This window comes from Macaca mulatta, chromosome 3 (assembly GCF_049350105.2).
Source record: "Macaca mulatta isolate MMU2019108-1 chromosome 3, T2T-MMU8v2.0, whole genome shotgun sequence".
NCBI lineage: Eukaryota > Metazoa > Chordata > Mammalia > Primates > Cercopithecidae > Macaca > Macaca mulatta.
In genome coordinates this window covers 88,850,502-88,871,452 of record NC_133408.1, presented here as the reverse complement: position 1 = coordinate 88,871,452, position 20,951 = coordinate 88,850,502, and the positions used below count along the sequence as shown (strand labels likewise).

Genomic DNA, 20,951 nt, shown 5'->3' with positions numbered 1-20,951 from the left:
ATGAAATAAATATAGTAAATGATTAAACAGTTCTATCAGAAGGTTTTCTCACAGTTGCTTGTAAATGGGAAGAAGAAAGTATCAAAGTCACATTAAACACCAATATGTTCTAGTAACACATAATATTCATGTTTATTCTTTTGCATGGTTACTGATATGCTAGGATTATCATAAACCAAAAATAAAACTTCTGAACAAATGGAAAGAAAACTGTCAACATCCAGTCCCCTCTAAGCATGAAAAGAACAGTTTCAACTGGAATTAAGACCACATCTCTGAAATCTTTCCCAAGTAAATAAAGACTGAAGAAGTTGGCATTACAATTGACTACACTATAATATTTCCCCTTTCCCACAAGAATCTTAAATATTAGTGCTCAGTTGCTGAAAGTCTCTCTCTCTTATTTCTGTTTTTGAACATCACAATCTCATTCCCTAGAAACATACCCAGCCTTTGCGCAGCAGAACATAGGGACTGGAATGCTGGATAAGAAACCCAGAAATTGGGCTCCTTTAGCCAAGTCTTCCATGAGTTCCAGAATTTTAGGATCTTCTACAAAGTACAAGACTTTCCTAAATCACAGACAATTGGAAAGATTTTCAGATCATATTCTCAGAACTCCTGGTATTCTCTTTTGCAGACACGTTGAAGAACACACAAGTTGGGGATGTGGTAATTTACGCGTTGAGGAAGAAGCATTTGAAGTAAGTGCTGTGGTGTGTCCAAATGTGTGAATGGTAAAATGATTACTGAAAATGATGATTTGGTCCCCTCTGACTTTTTCAGCTCTAAGGCAACTTGATGCCACAATGTTTGATTGACTAATAATGTTTCATGACAGAGCTTAAATAACAGTGACTATGCATATCCTTTGTTTATACTCAGATAAACCTGTACCAAACCAGCCTTGAAACTCTGTTGAAAGGGAAAGAAGATATTCAAGATGCATCTGCAACTAATTCAAAAGAGTCTCCTTAGGCCAGGTGCAGTGGCTCATGCCCGTTATCGCTGCAGTACTTTTGGAGGCCGAGGTGGGTGGATCACCTGAGATCAGGAGTTCGAGATCAGCCTGGACAACATGGTAAAATCCTGTCTCTACTAAAATACAAAAATACTGGGCATGATGGTGGGCACCTGTAATCCCAGTTACTCGGGAGGCTGAGGCAGGAGAATCGCTTGAACCCGGGAGGCAGAGGTTGCAGTGAGCCAAGATGGAGCCATTGCATTCCAGCCTGGGTGACAGAGCAAAACTCTGTCTCAAAAAAAAGAGTCTCCTTAAATATTCTGAAAGCATAGAGTTCTTGGTTATTCTCATCAAACTATACAGTGAAAATGTGGAGGTTTTAGGACTAGAAGATGAAAAGATGGTCTCTAGAGAAAGGTCTTGCCTACTCTTAAGCAATATCCGTATGTACCCTCTGAAAAATCACTGACTTATTTGAATCACTTGTATTCAACCTTTTAAATGACCAACTTCTGCCCGAGTAACAGAATCCACAGGGAAGCAGTAAGACTTAGTAAGGCAGCCGTCATCACCAGGCAGGCCATTTTCTGGTCTGAAATGTTTTGTCCTTAGCATTGTTTAGTGAGGGGTTACAGAGAGGTAACCCCTAGAGGATGAGCACAGGCAGAATTGCAGACAGCCCAGAGCTCCATGACGAGAACCTGCTCACCTGCCACCTCTTCTTTGTCCTCTGGCTTCCTGATCACACTCAAAAGGCTGGGGATTATGGAGGCCACCAGATTGCTGTGAAGGGAGCTGCCACAGAGTCCACTCTAGGCACACAAACCCTACACACACACATACACCCTCTTCCTCTCCTTCTGAGATGCTTTCTCGGCTATGGAAAGCATAGCCATACCAGTGGTGCCAGAGCTGAGTTTCAGGCTGTCCCACCCCTGCTCTATTGCTCCTGCCTCCATTTTGGCTCGCACAGTTCTACTTTTCCTAATTAACTCAACTTGACGTCCTTTCCCTTCTTTCCATCTCAACAGCACTTACCAGCCACACGGACAAACATTGTTCCTTGACAATATTTTTTGGAGGTCTTTGCTCTAAGTTGAGGCAAAAAGCACTTCGGGAGACATAAGATTTGGCATCAGACGGAACCTGAATCAAGATCTGATTGGGAGGCCATTGGAAAAATTACTTAAACTTGCTCAGCTTAACTTCCTGGCCCACTAGCCCTCTGAGAGAGAGGACTTTTTCCAAAGATGGTCTTTAGCATCGCTTCATAACAGGTACTCAATGCATCTTAACCCTCCCCCTGCACTCTGGACCCTTGTCCATGTGCCTACTCCTTGTCTTTCCAGCTATAGTGTGAGCAACTCCAATGGAGTGACCACTTCGGTTACCAGGCACTTCTAAGTGAGCATGGCATGTTTTGATGTTAAAGATAAATGGGTCCAGATCCCAGTTTTCATTCTCTGTCCTTCCTGTGAAAGTTGGAACAAATTATTTGACCTCTTGAAGTCCCAAATTTCTCATCAACTGGGGATAAAATAATAATGATCTCAAAGGGTTAATGTGAAAAATCAATGACATGAGTACCTAGCACATTAAGGGTACTGGGTAGGTGGCCCATAAAATAATCATCTTTTTCCAATAAATGTCCTTTCATTTTATAAACTGTATCTAAATAATGTTTTTGGGCCAGGTGCAGTGGCTCACACCAGTAATCTCATCACTTTGGGAGTCCAAGGCAGGTGGATCACTTGAGGTCAGGAGTTCAAGACCAGCCTGATCAACATAGTAAAATCCCATCTCTACTAAAAATACAAAAATTAGCCAGGCATGGGCGCCTGTAGTCCCAGCTACTGAGGAGGCTGAGGCACAAGAATGGCTTGAACCTGGGAGGTGGAGGTTGTAGTGAGCCAAGATTGTGCCACTGCACTCCAGCCTAGGCGACAGAGTGAGACTCTGTCTCAAAAATAAATAAATAAATAAATAAATAAATAAATAAAGTTTCTAGCTGCCCCTCAATACCAAGAAGGATGAAATTCACTTTTTGAGGTTTTGGTTAAAAGTTCTCCCAAAATATTATATCTCCCCACTCCTTGAGCCTTGCAGGTCCCTGTCCCAGAGAAGAGCAACTGGGCAAAGCATACAGCAGTCTAAACCCAATTCATTTAATCAAAATATAGCTATTTTTAGGATTTATCTTTAACTCCAATTTCTCTCTTTCTCTTCTCCCCAGAGTCATCCTTCTTTACGGATGTAGCAAGAAGTCAACCTTAAGAAAATGTCCATTCACTCATTCACTCTTCTAAGTATTGAAAGGGATATACGGATGAATTACAAAACCAAGAAAAGAAGACTGGCTGGATTATGAAATTCCAAAAAGAAAAACTTGAGTAAATCTTACCCCCAAACTACATTTCCTCTCCAAAGCCAGACCAATGAAACTTTGGACAATAATAAGATTTCAGCTTTGAAGTTCATTTAAGGCATTTTTTAAAAGAATTAGTTTGTGAGCTTTTCTACTTTGTCTTATAAAAGACAATGAACTTTATGTGTGACTTTCCATCAGAATTGCAGATGTAGCTCATGGGAGTTAATTACTTTTTCTCTTCAATTTCACCTAGCAAGATAAAACAGAGCTGCCCAAGAGTTTTCCTATAGCAGGGTGACTGGTCAATAACTTGCTACTTGCTCTGTCAATGCCATCAAAATATTGTTTAATAATTTAGGAACAACTGTGTAATTTTCTTCCCTAGCAAGAGCAAATTAGGCGCTTACTAAATAATTGACAAAAATACTTAATTCTAGGGATTTCTTGAGAATGTGTTATTATTCAAAAAGAATTTAAAATAAAATTTGCTTTCACCTATTCAACATGTTACTTTCATTTTCATGCTATTTTCATGCCTGATCATATCTTGGAAGCTATATCTGAATTCGTCCCCCCAATCCTGATTTCCTTACACCAACGTGGTCCACAAGTAAACATGCCAGGTATGCGTGTGCTGTCCTTGGTCAAGACCGCTTGGAAAGGTGGCTGGACTTAAGTGGGTTAGACAGACCCCCACTCCTCTAGGCCTGTCCCAACCAGAGATGCAAACAGGGGCACCAAGAAGCTTGAGTCCTTAGAGTTTTAATCTCAAATCTCAAATAATGAGACATTCCCATCAAGGGCACTCAGACTTGGAACCTTTTGCCCTGGCCATCTGCCAACATAGCTGCTCACCCATTATCAGGCTCTTGGGCAGAAGTCTGTCTGTTCAGTCAGGCATTCTCCTAAATATCCCATTTACGGACCTTCAGACAGTTTACTTGACACTTAACTACCAAAATGCCCTGGGTACTCTTACAATGCATAGGGCAGCATATTAACCTATGACTTTACAAGTTTTAAGTTTGGGGGAAGAGTAGTACCAGGTCTTTCTGCCCATATTTCAACAGTCATTTTCTAGAATGTTCTCTTACTATATTCTCCCAAAAGATCAAGTCCAATAATAATACTTTAAATTATTCAAACAAGAGCCAACTCTCTCTCTCTCTCTCTCTCTCTCCCCCCCCCCCTTTCCCCCAGCATTTCCCCCATTGACCTACTATTGAGGCAATGGGGGAGAGCTTCAGTCCACCTCCCCAGTACCATCTTCGTTCTGCCTGGTTCATGAATGCTGCAGCCTCCCTAGGAGCTAACATTTCTTCAGTTCTCATTATGTGCTGAGTACTGTCTACCCCCACTGGCAGCAGAGTAAGGGGTTGTTCCAGAAACCTCAGTTATAGAGACCCAAAAGTCATTCTGTATTATTCTAGGGACTACCTTTATGGAGACTAATACACCAAACCAGAATTTCAGCAGAGGACGGTGTTCTAACAAGGCCTACCTCTTGGTTTGTGAAATCCAGGCTACTTTTTACATAGGGCATCATGGTCATATATACACATTACTGCAATAAAAATAATTAAAGAGTACTTTCATCTTTTCCTGAATCTCTCAAGGAACATAAACACACCCAATAGCACTTCTTTAAAAGTGCTGTTCATTTCCCCTCTTATTGTCACACATCTTGTGGCCCTTCAGAAATGTTTCCTCTGCAAACCTACAGACCTCCTTTTCCTAATTCCATGTCCCAGGTGTTCTTGGCATCTGCCTTGTCCAGGCAGTTTTGGTTTTTGTTCCCCTCCCCTTCTCCTTCCCCGTCCAATCCACCTACCCTATTACTAAAGTCTGTGAACATGGTTGACAATAAAACATAGAGTGATAAATACAAAACTTGTGTTCTAGTGAAGAAACACAGACAATAAATACATGAGCAGTAAACCAGAATTATCAGATAGAATATGTTTTCTGATAGACATGATGCCACAAAGAAAACAGAAGATGGTGAAACAAGAGAGCTGGGAGTGGGGGGACAAGGTCACTGCAGATTAGAAACAGGAAAGGCATTCTGAGGAAGGGACTTGAAAGCTGACATCTACGTGACAGGAGAAGGCTAGTCTTGCAAAATTCTGGGAGAAAAGTTCCCTAGGAAGAAGGAACAGCTAGTGTAATGTCCTTAAAGTAGAAATAAGCTTAGCATGATTATACTTATATAGCAGAAGAGGAGAGAGATGCCTGAAACGATTTGGGAGAACTGCCTTGTTTCTCTTAGTCTTCTAAAGAGAACCTTGTTTAATATGATTTAAAAAAAAAAAAAAAGTGTTCAGACCTTTAAGTGAACTATTAGGATGGTCTATAATATAATACGTATTACTAGGTTTTTCCAGTTGAATGCTCTGCATGAAATGATAGGCTGAGAGCAGTGACTCATACTTGTAATCTCAGCACTTTGGGAGACCCAGGTGGGTGGATCACTTGAGGTCAGGAGTTCGAGACCAGCCTGACCTACATGGTGAAACCCCGCCTCTACTAAAAATACAAAAAAATTAACCAGGTGTGGTGGCACATGCCTGTAGTCCCAGCTACTTGGGAGGCCGAGGCAAGAGAATCACTTGAACCTGTGAGGCAAAGGTTACAGTGAGCCAAGATCATGCCATTGCACTCCAGCCTGGGCAACAAGAGCGAAACTCCTTCAGAAAGCAAGAAAGAGAAAAAGAGAGAGAGACAGAGAGAGAAGAAGGAAGGAAGGAAGGAAGGAAGGAAGGAAGGAAGGAAGGAAGGAAGGAAGGAAGGAAGGAGGGAGGGAGGGAGGGAGGGAGGGAGGGAGGGAGGGAGGGAGGGAGGGAAGGAGGGAAGGAAGGAAGGAGAGGGAGGGAAGGAGGGAGGGAGGAGGAAAGGGAAGGGGAAGGAAGGAAGGAAGAAAGGAAAGAAGGAAGGAAGGAAGGAAGGAAGGAAGGAAGGAAGGAAGGAAGGAAGGGAGGGAGGAAGGGAAGGGAAGGAAATGCTGGTAGTGCTGTGTTCTTGGCTAAATTGTGTGCCCCAAAAATGTCTATGTTGAAGTCCTAGCCCCCAGTAACCTCAGAATGTGACTGTATTTCTAGATTTATACATAGGGCCTTTAAAGGGGCAATTAAGGTAAAATGAGGACGTGTGGGTAGGCTCTAATCCAATATGACTGGTGTACTTGTAAGAAGAGGAGATTAGGACACAGACACACACAGAGGAAAGATCATGTAAGAACACAGCAAGAAGATGGCCATCTGCCAACCAGGGCCACAGAAGAAACCAACCCTGCTGATGCCTTAATCTTGAACTCGCAGCTCCCAGAATTGTGAGAAAGTAAAGTTCTGTTGTTTAAGCCACCCAGTACGTGGTATTTTGTTATGGCAGTCTTAGCAAACTAATAAGTGATGTTTACTGGAATCATTCGGATCATTTAAAAATCTCTGATGGTCACTTTTCCCCTTGACAGCCAGTCTAACTCATCAGGGAAAAAGAAACAGTTTAATGCATACAATTTGTTTTCTACTACAGTGTACTGACACGGTGGTGGTAAAAATGATTGAGTATCAAACATAGCAAGCACAACTGTATTCGTTATCTATTACCACATAATAAATTCTCTCAAAACTTGCTGGCTTAAAACAGTAATACATGATTATTTCACAGTTACTGTGGCTTAGCTGAGTGATTCTGGCTCAGAGTCTCTCGGGAAGTTACACTCATAGCATTGGTTCATTCATTTCAAGGCTTGACAGACTTAATGAGGGCTAGAGAGTCCTCTTCCAGGACGTTGCTTTCACTTGGCTGTTGGCGGGAGGCCTCAGTTCCTCACCACATGGACCTCTTCCCAGGGCTGCATGAGTGTTCTCATGACATGGCAGAAGCTGGCTGGCTTCCACCAGAGCAGGCAATTCAAGAGAGCAAGGCAGAGTGTCTTGTATGACCGACTTTGAAGCTGGGAAATCCAAGGTCAAGGGGGCGCATCTGGTAAGAGCCTCCTGGCTGGCAGGGACTCTCTGTGGTGTCCTGAGGCAGCAAAGGACACCACATGGTTAGAGGGCTGAGCATGCACTGCTTCCCTCTTTCGCCTCCCCCTGTCAATGCCCGGAAGGCTGACACGGCTGAGGTGGAGCCCCCAGAGGAGGGGCTGGAGTAGATCTTACTACTCTTGACCAATGTTCTCTGCCTCACCCTATAGGGGGACTAAACTACCCACCCCACGAACTCAGGTGCCATCATGTAACTTGTTAGGGCCAATGATGTGTAACATGTGTCATTTCCAGGCAAAAGTTTTACAGTCAAATTCTGCTTCCTCATGTTCTTTCTCTTTCCCTTCTGCCAGGTCATCAGTAACGTTCCAGAAAGTGACCGCTCTGTTGGACTGGGTCCTCATGTGAAGAAGGCAATGAAGTGGAACAAAGCCCTTAGCCAACCCACCATGGAAATAACGTGAACAAGAAATAAGCCTTTGTTGTTTTAACCACTGTGTTTGGGGGTTGTTATTGTGACATAACTTTGCCCAACCTAATAATACAGAGTCCTTGAGCAATACCTTAAACGGATTTTAATTCTAAATAAAAGCAGTTACCCCACTGACCCCTCAGAACTCTCGCCCTCCAGCCACAATTATCTCTGAGAGGGAATATCACATGTCGCCCATCAAGGAGTCCTGTTATGAGGTAGTTACTGCATCCCCCTTGCCCTCTCTCTCACAGACTCCCTCTACCTTCTCTCTGAGGGATGCTGCCCCCCGGGGCAGCACCGCAGCTTCTGCAGCAACATCACTTCCCACCAGGCCCTGCACACCGGCGGCTGTTCAGGATTCTGGGGCACAGGTAAGAAGAATACAGCACCTTTCTCTCTCTTTAGAAAGAATATGAGGCCAGTCCTGGTGGCTCACGCCTATAATTTCAGTACTTTGGGAGGCAGAGGCGGGCAGATCACTTGAGGTCAGGAGTTCGAGACCAGCCTGGCCAAAATAGCGAAACCCTGTCTCTACTAAAAATACAAAAATCAGCCGGGCATGGTGGTGCACACCTGTAGTCCCAGGTATTCTACTCAGGAGGCTGAGACAGGAGCATTGCTTAAATCCAGGAGGCAGAGGTTGCAGTGAGCTGAGACTGCACCACTGCACTACAGCCTGAATGACAGAGTGAGACTCCATCTCAAAAAAAAAAAAGAATATGAAAATGGTGCTGGTTGTGTCTTTCAGGAATTTTAGATTAATCGGCTCTTTTGTTTGTTACTTACGGCTTTCTGGTCTCCTCTTTCCTCCCTGGGACTCGGCCAGGAGGCGGAGCTGAGAGCTAGGTAGGAAGCCCTACTCAGAACTGCTCCCCCATCACAAGTGTGTCTGTGCCTGGCTCATTGGGCCTGACCATCTCTTCCTTTGATGAGTTCTTCCTTAAGAGGTTCTTTAGTCCCTCCTATAAATAGTATTCTAGCAAGCCTCCTCCACTAGAAGAGTCACCCACTGGTGAAGACAACTTAGGCATCAGTTATACCTCACAGATCTTCATATAGGGAACTTACCTAACCACAAGGACCCCAGCTGCTGTGCTCTGAAATCCTTCATGACTTCAAGGCCATGGCCAAGGTCATGCTCCCTATGGGCTTGCTACCAGCCAACAACTCCATGCAACAGAAATACTAAGGTAGGCTTGTTCCTGGGAGACATGGAGCTCCCCTAACAAACAACTTTGTCTCAAAGACACCAAACAGCTGTGGTGAATATTTTCACCCTCCCTTCCTCCTTTCCTTCCCTTCTTCACACAGGATCAGACTTGCTTTGTGGTCTGATGGTTCTCCCAGCTTTATTCAGAGCCTTCTGTTTTCCTTCACACAGGTGTTTCCTCCTGATAAGTTATTATACTTTTAGTGCTTACTTCGCATCTGCTTCTCAAAGCACCTTAAACTAACATGCCCTGCCACAGTACTAAATATTTAGTGACAAAAGTGGAACATCTATCAGTTGACAGAAGCATTACAATATCATTAATTTGAGATTCCCCAACTGATAAAAAAATTAACCAGTAATCATTGTTCTAGAAAAACAGACACTATAAATAAGATTCATTGCAACTGAATGCAGACCTTTAGTAAAAGAACAAGTGCAGATTAAAACAATCACAAGAAACCTTGTCCCCTCTCAAATTGGCAAAGATGAAAAAAAATCATGATTCAGAGTTTGCACAGCTTCAGGGAAATAGGCCTCTCATACATTGCTGTTGGAAGTGTAAATTGACACAACTTTTCTGGAAGGTAATTTATCAACACCCATCAACCTCGTATAAAGATGTACAACTTAACTTTTAGAAATCATCTTAGGAAAATAATTAAAGATATATTAGTCGTAAGATTGGGTAGCTTAAAATGTAGCCGTGTTTTTATGTCATTTGTGAACTATCTGTTCATGTTCTTTGACCATTTTTTATTGTTTCCTTTCTAATTGTAGCATTTTATAATATTCCCTCTCCCAACACCCCTTATCAAATTAATTTTCAAGTTCTTCCTTTGAATAGAGCCAATCATTTGACCACAGTGGCCTGGTTGGTACCTTTAAATGATGAAAGCCAACGGTGGGGTGGAGACAGTGACAAAGTAGAGAGGCCCACCTAAAGGGCACAACCTCTCTGCAGGCCTGGTTGACTATGGCCATGCAAAAATGTGACTCAGTGTAACCAGAATCTATGTATGCAAATTTTAGATGAAATTGAAGATTTTTAGGTACTGAAAACTAATTTTTTAAAAACCAGTGTTAAACTATACTCCTAAATAAAACACATTTGTAGGCTATCAATTTAAGCCTGAAGTTCAATACTGTCATTTTTGCAAGTGATCAAAATAAAGTGCATTAGCAATGCAAATGGGCTGCTTGGATCTTCTGTTGCAAGAAGCATAACTGACTGAGGACCCCAGCAGCTGCACTTCTGGAGCCATCCCCAAGTTCCTAGTGGGGCCACACTTCCCTTAGGCTGCTCCCAGCTGATGACTGAGCACAGTGAGGGTATTAATGAAGGTCCACTTCTTGTAAACAGGACTTCTTTAACAGGTGATTTTGTCTCAAGGACGCTCCATCAGGTTGAACAGAACTTTCCTAGAACTGAAACTCTTCCTACCCAATCTTCCTTCCTTCCTCCACTCTCTCAGATATGACAGACCTGTGACATACTCTGAAGTCTCTCCCATCTTCTCCTGCTCCTTCCCGATATCCCTCACAGTCATGTCCTAAAATCAATCATTGCACGTCTAACTCCATCTTGGCATCTGCTTCTCAGAGAACCAACTAATCCATCAGGCAGTAGATAACATCACTTATCTAAGGTCACAAAACTAATTGTTAACTAGACTAAATTAAAACCCTTACTTGCCAGAATTCCTGTTTTAGTCAGGCATAATTAATATTTCATTCTAACTAAATGGAAGAATAGTAGTGCTGTTAACAAAAATAAGAATATCAGGAAAAGAAATAGGTGAGGATTGGGTAAGAAAAAATGATTAATTCCAGGACGTGATATAATTACATATTTTTTATATGTCACAATGGTCTAGACATAAGAAATTCTTACTAAATAGTGCTGATTGACTGCATACTATCCTTTACAACTGAAAAAAAAGCATTTATATAAATAATTGAATATCATTTCTGCATGTCGAAGGAACCGATCTTTCTTTTTCTGGCTATTGATTTTAAAAGTATCAACAGATACAGAAATTACATTTGACAAAATCTAATACCCATTCCTGATTTTAAAAACAAAAAACAAAAACAAACAGAAAAACCTCAACAAACTAGAAATAGAAAGGAACTTCCTCATCCTGATAAATAACATCTATGAAAAACCTACAGCTTTTTATGATAAAAGACTGAATGCCAGCTGTATGCAGTGGTTCACTCCTGTAATCTCACCACTTTAGGAGGCCAAAGTGGGAGGATCACTTGAGCCCAGGAGTTTAAGACCAGCCCGGGCAACATAGTGAAACCCCCACGTAATTATCTGGGTGTGATGGTACACACCTGTAGTCCCAGCTACTCGAGAAGCTGAAACAGGAGGATCGCTTGAGCCCAGGAGTTCGAGGCTGCAGTGAGCCCTGATCTTGCCACTGCACTGCACAGCCTTGGCAATAGAGCAAGACCCTGCTCTCTATTCCCATACACACACACACACACACACACACACAAACTACAAAAAAAAAAAAAAAACTACAAATAAGACTGAATGCCTTCCCCACTAAGGTCAGAAATAAGACAAAATTGTCTACTCTCACTATTTCTCTTCAATACTGTACTGGAGGTTCTGACCAGTGCAATATGACAAGAAAAAATACATGGCACACAGTTTGGAAAAGAATATGTATAACTTATTTTGTTTACAGATAAAATGTTTACTAATGTAAAATATCCTATGATATCTACCCAAAAACTAAAAGAATTAATAAATGAGTTTAGCAAGGTGGCAAAGTACCAGAACAATATACAAATCAAATACAAATCAATTGTATTTCTATATGCTAACCACGAACAGTCAGAAATTGACATTCAAAAAATAGTAACATTTACAGTAACACCAAAAGGTATAAAATTCTTAGGCATATGTCTGACAAAAGCTGTGAAAGATCAGTACACTGAAAACTATGAACATTATTGAGAAAAAGTAAAGATCTAAATAGAGAGATATAATATGTTCATGGATCAGAAAACTAAATATTGTTAAGATGTCAATTCTCCCTAAGCAGATCCATAGGTTCTATGTAATTCCAATCAAAATCTCACTAGACTTTTTTTAGAAACTGGCAAACTGATTCTGATATTCATATGAAAGTGCAAAGAAACTAGAATAGCCAACAACATTGAAAGAGATGAACAATTTGGAGGACTAATACCAGCTGATTTTAAGACTTATTATGAAGCTATAGTAATCAAGACAATGTAGCATAGGTGTTAACATCAGCAAATAGATCAATGAGACAGAAGAGAGACTTTACAAACAGAGCTTCACATATATGAACAATTGATTTTATTATAAGAGTGCAAAGGTAATTTGATGAAGAAACAGTCGCTTTTCAGCAATTAGTTCTGGAACAATTTGATATCCGTATACAAAAAACTACGAACCTAGATCTATACTTCACATTATATTTTAAAAATTAACGCAAAATGAATCAGTGACTTTAAACCTTAAAACTATAAAATTTCTAAAAGGAAACCTAGGATAAAACTTTTGTAACTTTGAGTTAAGCAAAAATTTTTAAGTTATAACACAAAAGCAGAACTTATGAAAAAAGCCAAATTGCTAAACATGTAGACTCTGCTCTTTGAAAGACATTGTTGAGAGAATGAAAAGACAAGTCACAAACTGAGATAAAATATTTGCAAATCATATATTTGATAAAAGACTTGTAGCCAGAAAACATACCAACAGATCATTACAATACTTAAACTTCTAATAGTTATTGAAATTTTTTAGGGACAGGCAGTGTGCTAAATGTTTTCCATGTTCTTGGTATTTAATCCCCACAACCCTGTAAGTTAGGAAATGTTTACCACACTTTACAAAAGAGAAAACTAAGTCTCAGAAAAGTTGGCCTGGATTATCTCATTTAGTCCGTCAGAAAAACTCAGAATAGGCTAGGTTTTGCAATAACCAAAGCCCACAAAACTCACTCTGGTGTCACCCACACACGAAAAGTTTGTTTCCCATTTACACAGAGTCAGCTGTGGATTCAGGTGACTCTCCAGAGCCACTGCCTGTCCTTCACAAGACAGAGACTCAAAGATCCAGGCATCATCTGGAACACAAAACCTCAAAAGACATGGCAGTTAGGGAAGAGAGCTGGAGATGTTCACACCTGCGATTAAATGATCTGGCTGGGAAATTACACATGTTGCTTCCACCCATGATGCATTGGCTGGAATTGGTCATGTCGACCCACCTAACTACACGGAGAGAAATATTCATCTGTGTGCTCTGAAAGAAAAGAAAGCTGAATGTGGGTGAACATCAGGCATCCCTATATAAACAAGTAATATTTAATTTGCATTTTATATCACAATTTAGAAAAATTGATAGAAATTGCTTTCTTCCCCAACTAAAATGTTCTTCCTAGAAATATACAATATTCTTTATAATTTCTTCCTGATGCTTTTATTCAGCATCTTAGAGTAGCATTTGCCAGCAAAGATCTGAGTTTCCAGGGTTTTAGAATATCCTACTCATCTTCTTAATTGATGGGGCCTGAAGACATTGGTAAAAATTTGTCACGTTAAACATGAAAGGGCAAAGAGAGAACAGTGACTGCCACTGTTAATGTATTTGGCTCTTGCAAAAATGTAACATAGCTGTATTAGTCCATTTTCACACTGCTATAAAGAACTGAGACTGGGTTATTTAAAAAGAAAAGAGGTTTAGTTGACTCACAGTTCCACACGACTGGGGAAGCCTCAGGAAACTTACAGTCATGGTGGAAGATGAAGGAGAAAGAAAGCACATCTTACATGATGGCAGGAGAGAAAGCATGGGCAAAGGGAGAAGTACCACCCTTTAAAACCACCAGATCTTGTGAAATCTTGTGAGTGAATGGTCTCACTCACCATTACGAGAACAGCAAGGGGGAAACTCGCCCTGTGATCCAATCACTTCCCACCCGGGCCCTGCTTCAACACATGGGGATAACAATTCAAGATGAGATTTGGATGGGGACACAGAGCCAAACCGTATCAATAGCCCATGTTCCTATTATCACCAGAATCATCTAGAGACAAGGAGAAGTAAAACACAAGATTACAGGATGAGTCACCCATCAAACATCCATACATATTCTTGGTATGCAGGCTAACTAAGAGCTAAAGGTATTTTCCTATTTTTTTTTTCTCATTTTCAAGCAGGATTTTTTTTATTTTTTTTTCTTTTTTCTTTTTTATTATTATATTTTTAGTTCTAGGGTACATGTGCACAACGTGCAGGTTTGTTACATATGTATACCTGTGCCATGTTGGTGTGCTGCACCCATCAACTCGTCAGCACCCATCAACTCATCGTTTACATCAGGTATAACTCCCAATGCCATCCCTCTCCCCTCCCCACTCCCCATAATAGGCCCCGGTGTGTGATGTTCCCCTTCCCGAGTCCAAGTGATCTCATTGCTCATTTCCCACCTATGAGTGAGAGCATGCGGTGTTTGGTTTTCTGTTCTTGCGATAGTTTGCTGAGAATGATGGTTTCCAGCTGCATCCATGTCCCTACAAAGGACACAAACTCATCCTTTTTATGGCTGCATAGTATTCCATGGTGTATATGTGCCACATTTTCTTAATCCAGTCTGTCACTGATGGACATTTGGGTTGATTCCAAGTCTTTGCTATTGTGAATAGTGCCGCAATGAACATACGTGTGCATGTGTCTTTATAGCAGCATGATTTATAATCCTTTGGGTATATACCCAGTAATGGGATGGCTGGGTCATATGGTACTTCTAGTTCTAGATCCTTGAGGAATCGCCATACTGTTTTCCATAATGGTTGAACTAGTTTACAATCCCACCAACAGTGTAAAAGTGTTCCTATTTCTCCACATCCTCTCCAACACCTGTTGTTTCCTGACTTTTTAATGATTGCCATTGTAACTGGTGTGAGATGGTATCTCATTGTGGTTTTGATTTGCATTTCTCTGATGGCCAGTGATGACGAGCATTTTTCATGTGTCTGTTGGCTGTATGCATGTCTTCTTTTGAGAAATATCTGTTCATATCCTTTGCCCACTTTTTGATGGGGTTGTTTGTTTTTTTCTTGTAAATTTGTTTGAGTTCTTTGTAGGTTCTGGATATCAGCCCTTTGTCAGATGAGTAGATTGCAAAAATTTTCTCCCATTCTGTAGGTTGCCTATTCACTCTGGCTAAAGGTATTTTCTTGGTCAACTTAGTGAAGTAAGTGGTCAGTTAAGCAAAGTAATTAGATTTCTATTCAGAAGAATTTTGATTTCCAAACAGGAACATCATATACAGAGTTCGTCAAGCTTATTTGATCTTGGAAAAGTCTTAATATCTTGAGAAACTCTAATGTTTGGCACAACACAATTCAGGAAACCTTGCCCTGGAGAGATTAAATTGAGATGTCACTTCTCATACATAGTCTCTCCCTCACACCTATTCAATGCCATCATGGGCTAAGAGCTCAAATCTCTGGCTGGTATCATGAAGTTACATCTCCCTACCTGGGGCCAAGTTGTTTTCCTGGATATCAACCTTTCCTTTCCCCTTAGTTCCCAGCTGATTGGTCCAGCCTGGATCATCTCCATCTCTGCATAGGAGCCACTGAGCTGGCTTGTTTTGCTCCATGTAGTCAAATACTCATTCAGAAGGAGCTCAGAAGTATTCTAGACAGTGCTGGTCTCCAAGCCAAACCACTTCCAAGCCAAAGGCAATCTCCTTATAGCAAAGCCCTTAAAGCTATTCCTGGATAAATGTTCCAAAATCATTTCACACTGGGCTGAAGGTTAAAAATAGAATGTGCCCATGGATAAATAGGCCATTTATGAGACTAATTAACGAATACATTCCAAACCTCAGAGCTATGCTCCAAAGGTAACTCACAACTCCAATATCCCACCCCAACCTTCTTTGCCAGCCAATTATATGTTTCCAGTGGCAACAACCTGACAAGCCTGGAGCAGTGCTGACAAGAGAGATTATCAGAGAAGTTCCTCTAACAGAGAATGTGTTTCCATCTATTAAATGAGTTTGGCTTATCAGAACCCAAAGCTTATCAATAGAGCTTACAATCTCTATTAACTGCCACCATAGACCTAACACTACTTGCCTTCAAAGCACCATTGTTGGCCAGCGCAGTCGCTCACGCCTGTAATCCCAGCACTTTGGGAGGCTGAGGCAGGTGGATCATTGGAGGTCAGGTGTTTGAGACCAGCCTGGCCAACATGGCAAAACCCCATCTCTACCAAAAATACAAAAAAAAAAAAAAAATTAGCCAGTTATGGTGGCGGGTGCCTGTAGTCCCAGTTACTTGGGAAGCTGAAGTACAAGAATTGCTTGAAACCAGGAGCTGGAGGCTGCAGTGAACTGAGACTGCACCACTGCACTCCAGACTGGATGACAGAGCAAGACTCTGTCTCAAAAAAACAAAACAAAACAAAAAAATCACCACCACAACAACAAAAGCCCAAAACACCATTGTTTAATAAACAAATTTCTTGGGACACAATTTTTTTTTTAGAAGGAGTCTCCCTCTGTCGCCCAGGCTGGAGTGCAGTGGCATGATCTCCACTCACTGTAACCTCCGCCTCCTGAGTTCAAGTAATTCTCCTGCCTCAGCCTCCAGAGTAGCTGGGATTACAGGCGTGTGCCACCACACCTGGCTAATTTTTGTATTTTTAGTAGAGACGGGTTTCACCATGTTGGTCAGGCTGGTCTCAAACTCCTGACCTTGTGATCTGCCCGCCTCAGTCTCCCAAAGTGCTGGGATTACAGGCGTGAGCCACCATACCTGGCCGGGACACAATATTTTTAATTTTTGTTTTCGTTTTTGTTTTTCTTTGAGACAAGGTCTCATTCTGTTGCCCAGGCTGGAGTGCAGTGGTGCAATCATAGTTCACTGCAACCTCCAACTTCACTCAAGCAGTCCTCTGGCCATGGCCTCCCAAAATGCTGAGATTATAGGTGTGAGCCACTATACCTGGCCTATATTTTACAATTTGAATATAGACTTTCCAGAAATATTTCACTGTGAAAGAGCATGACTATTAAGGGCCCACAATTGCTCCAGAGTGGAAATGCAATTCAAATTCTTAAGCTATAAATATTAGAGTAAGTCTTTCATCTGGTATGCTTATACTGACATTCACAAGGAAAAGCAGAAATACAATATTTGGGTTATAATTTTGTCTAAGTTGGCTGCACAGCTGAAGACTGGCAATGTAGACCAATGTCCTCATCACTAACCTGGGAAAATGACAAGCCTCTGTATCTCCATCTTCTAATCCACAAAACAGACAGCATCACAAGCACTCCAACCACCTTACAGGTTCTACACAGAAGAATCATACACAGGTTGGTCAAGTTTATCCATGATCCCCCAGCCCCCAGGAGTTGTCCCAAATGCAAAGTTTTTATTTGTTTGAAAGCTTTGCTAGTGAGGCCAGGTACAGTGGCTCATGCCTGTAATCTCAGCACTTTGGGAGGCTGAGTCGGGCAGATCACTTGAGGCCAGAAGTTGGAGACCAGCCTGGCCAACATAGCAAAACCCTGTCTGCTAAAAATACAAAAAAATTAGCCTGTCATGGGGGTGCATGCCAGTAATCCCAGCTACTCAGGAGGCTGAGGCATGAGAATTACTTGAACCTGGGAGGCAGAAGCTACAGTGAGCCAAGATCGCGCCACTCACTGCACTCCAGGCTGGGAAACAGTAAGACTCTATGAAAAAGAAGAAGAAGAAGAAGGAGAAGGAGAAGAAGCAGCTTTGCTAATGAAGGAGAATAGTAAATGTTAAAATGGAAGAAAGTTACATAAAGAGGAAACATCATATTTCTTTTTTCCCTATCTTACCCAGAAGAATAAAATATTTAACTACTAATTTAACACTGAGACTGAGATACGTGGCTCTGAGAAGACTGCAGGCGCATGCAAAGTCTCATTTGTTAATGAAACAGCATCTAGCACAGGGTGCTGCCACAGAATTAAAGTTCCAGGGATGCTTACCTTCTGGCTGGTGTCTGAGATGCAGAAAAGAATATCTCCAAAAAGATAAAAAAGAGAGATAAAAATAAAGTCACCATTACAAGAGAGCTGAACAAATATCCGAGTCAGGTACCTGCCTCTGGCTCTGAATAAAAGAATGCAATATATATCCCAGCAGTAGAAACAACTCGACAGTGCTTGCTCAGGCCCTCTCTCCCATCGCAAGTGATTATGACTACCCTCCACTTCACAGCTGCCCCAGTTCCACCCACTACACTCTCACTCGCACTCATACTCACATTTTCTATTCCGAAAGACCGGAGCGGGGCAGTCATTAGACCAAGCAACATTCAGAAATAGCTTCAAAATCAAGTTTAATATCTTTTTCCTTGGATCCCCCTGGCACAGCTACATAAAATACCTTATATGGATATGGAGATGCCTGGAGAGAGCAGAACTTTCATATTTGGGTGATGATAGGTGCAGTATTAAATTTAAAAAAAACAACAATCCAGATGGTTCAGCTAACAGAGTCACAGCAGTAAGCCCATATTATGCCAGAGGGGACTAAGATTACTAAGAGAGAAGTAAAACGCCTCAGGATTAAGCAAAGCTCTAGCTGTTTTGTTCTACTAGGAAAATCTCAATGGACCTGCATGTTTTAACTTCAAAAATTACTCAACAAAAACAGGTAAGGATGAAGGGAGAGACAGAGTGGGGAGAGAGGGAGAGAGACAGAGAATTTGGTCACAGAAAGAGTTGGAAAAATAGTTGAAGATAGTTGCACAGAATTAGAGGCACCGCATCCATTTTTCTACCTACTAATGAAGTGCTGCTATTACCCATGTATCTTCAGCAATGCCAGAGAATTGGCCAATATTTTGAATAATCACAAAAGGGTGTCCCATCTTTCTCTCTATCATGGTGGAAATTAGAAAGTTTATGTGATGTTCTAAATCATCACTTAATTTTTAATCAAGGTATGTTTACAATATGAAGTTTATTCATAAGCAGTATAAATGGGGTTTGAGTCTCACAAAGAAAATGGCAATTAATCATTAAGTCTCTTTTGCTTACATAGGGGTGAACTAAGAGTGATATTTGCATTTTGCATGCTACCTTCACACCTCACTTTGTTATTTTTCCTGTTCTCATTTTGTAAGCCCTGATTCCAATTGCTTTTTCTTTTTTTCCACATTTTTTACAAAAAGTAGAGAGAGGATCTCGCTATGGTATCCAGGCTGGTTTCGGACTCCTGGGCTCAAGCAATCCACCCACCTCAGCCTCCCAAAGTGCTAGGATTACAGGCATGAGCCACCAGGCCTCTAATTGCTTTTTCTAATATTATATATTGTGTTTAATTTTGTTCACTGCATTTAAAATAATTTTTAAAGGCTTAAACCATATGGCTTATATTTAGCTGTGGCTTAAAACATATTGCTAAATCCCTTTTGGTTAATGTTTGTTATATTCCAGAATCATACAATGCATGTCCATTTGTGATACAGATAAAATCAACTGCCAGGGGAAGTTAAACTATAATAGTGGTTCTCAAAGTGTGGCCCCAAACTAGCAGCTCAGCCTCACTTGAAGATTTATTACAAATGCAAATTCTCAGGTCCCACCCCAGACCTACTGCTTCAGATTTTTATCTCTGCGTAACAGGTTACCACGAAACACACACATGCATTATCTCACAGTTTCCATGGATCAGGAGTCAGGACAGTTACTGGATCCTTTACCTGGGATGTCCTCAGGCTAAAATCAAGGTGGGGCTGCAATCTCCCCAAGGCTTCAGGTTCCACGTTCCCTGGTCATGGGAAAAACTTAGCTCCTTGTGGTTACAGGACTGAGGTCCTCATTTTCTTGCTGGCTGGCAGCCAGGGCCTATTCTTAATTCCTAAAGGCCATGTGCCTCTCCCTGTCACGTGGTCTTCTTCATAACCTGGCAATTTGCTCCTTCAAGGCCAGCAGGAGGTTTTTCCTGCTCTGAATCTCTCCACTCTGCTAAGATGGAGCCATAACGTAATGTAACATCACTTAACGTAATGCTGATGCTCTTATCATCTTCGTCATATAACCTAATCAAGAAAGTGACGTCCCATCCCATTCCCAGGCCCTGCCCACCCTCAAGAAAGGAGACCACCCTGGGTGTGTACACCAGGGGGTAGGAATCATGGGGGCCATCTCAGAACTCTACCTGCCACACCTACCAAATTAGAGTAACCAATCAGAGATCCCAGATGATTTCCCCATTCCTCCCAACCCTTCCGCAGAGACTGAGAAACTGAGGGAGAAGGAATCATTTAAAGATTTGGCCAAATGAATGCTTACTTAGTGCTTCCAATGAAACTTCTCCCCCCAAAAATATTCAGCCACCTTGAATTTATGGGTACATCCTGCTCTGTGTGGGAATTCAGACCTGCCACCCTGACAGCTGAAAGACCAGATCAGTCAAGGGGTTAATTATACAGATCATTTTCCTGGCTCCCATGGGCATAAAGGTTATAGATGGCTGCATATTTATGCAGCCGCTGTTAAAAATTCAACCGCAGCATTTATTTCAATGAACTCCTTTGACTACATGTTCAACAGATGCACTAAGGGACTACATAAAACATTATCTCTATTAGTTCAAATTTTCTGACTCCTTAAAAGCTTCTGGTAACTGAAGGAAAAATGCATCTGTAATATGTCCCTTGCCATTACAAATACATTCATTAAAATACAAACAGCTTGACAATACTAAGTGAGCATTAAGCATGTGTGTGCATGTGCAAGCCTGCTCTCACACACACACATACGCGCGTGCACACGCACACACACACACAGACAACAGCTTGAATGTGGTCATTTTTAAATAGCACATTATGTTTAAGACTTTATAGTTATTAACAGAACTAGAGAATACATCTATCAAACTATCAAAATGCC

At 41.4% G+C, this 20,951-nt stretch overlaps 1 long non-coding RNA gene across 1 annotated transcript in view; it reads right to left on the bottom strand.

Moving 5' to 3' along the window:
- The window catches only part of LOC114676932 (uncharacterized), a 191,235-nt gene extending 173,003 nt beyond the window's left edge, over window positions 1-18,232 (bottom strand). Inside the window, exon 1 of the long non-coding RNA XR_013415387.1 lies at window positions 18,039-18,232. This is a non-coding gene — a long non-coding RNA (uncharacterized LOC114676932). The remainder of the gene's footprint in view (window positions 1-18,038) is intronic.
- Window positions 18,233-20,951: the final 2,719 nt, after the last annotated feature.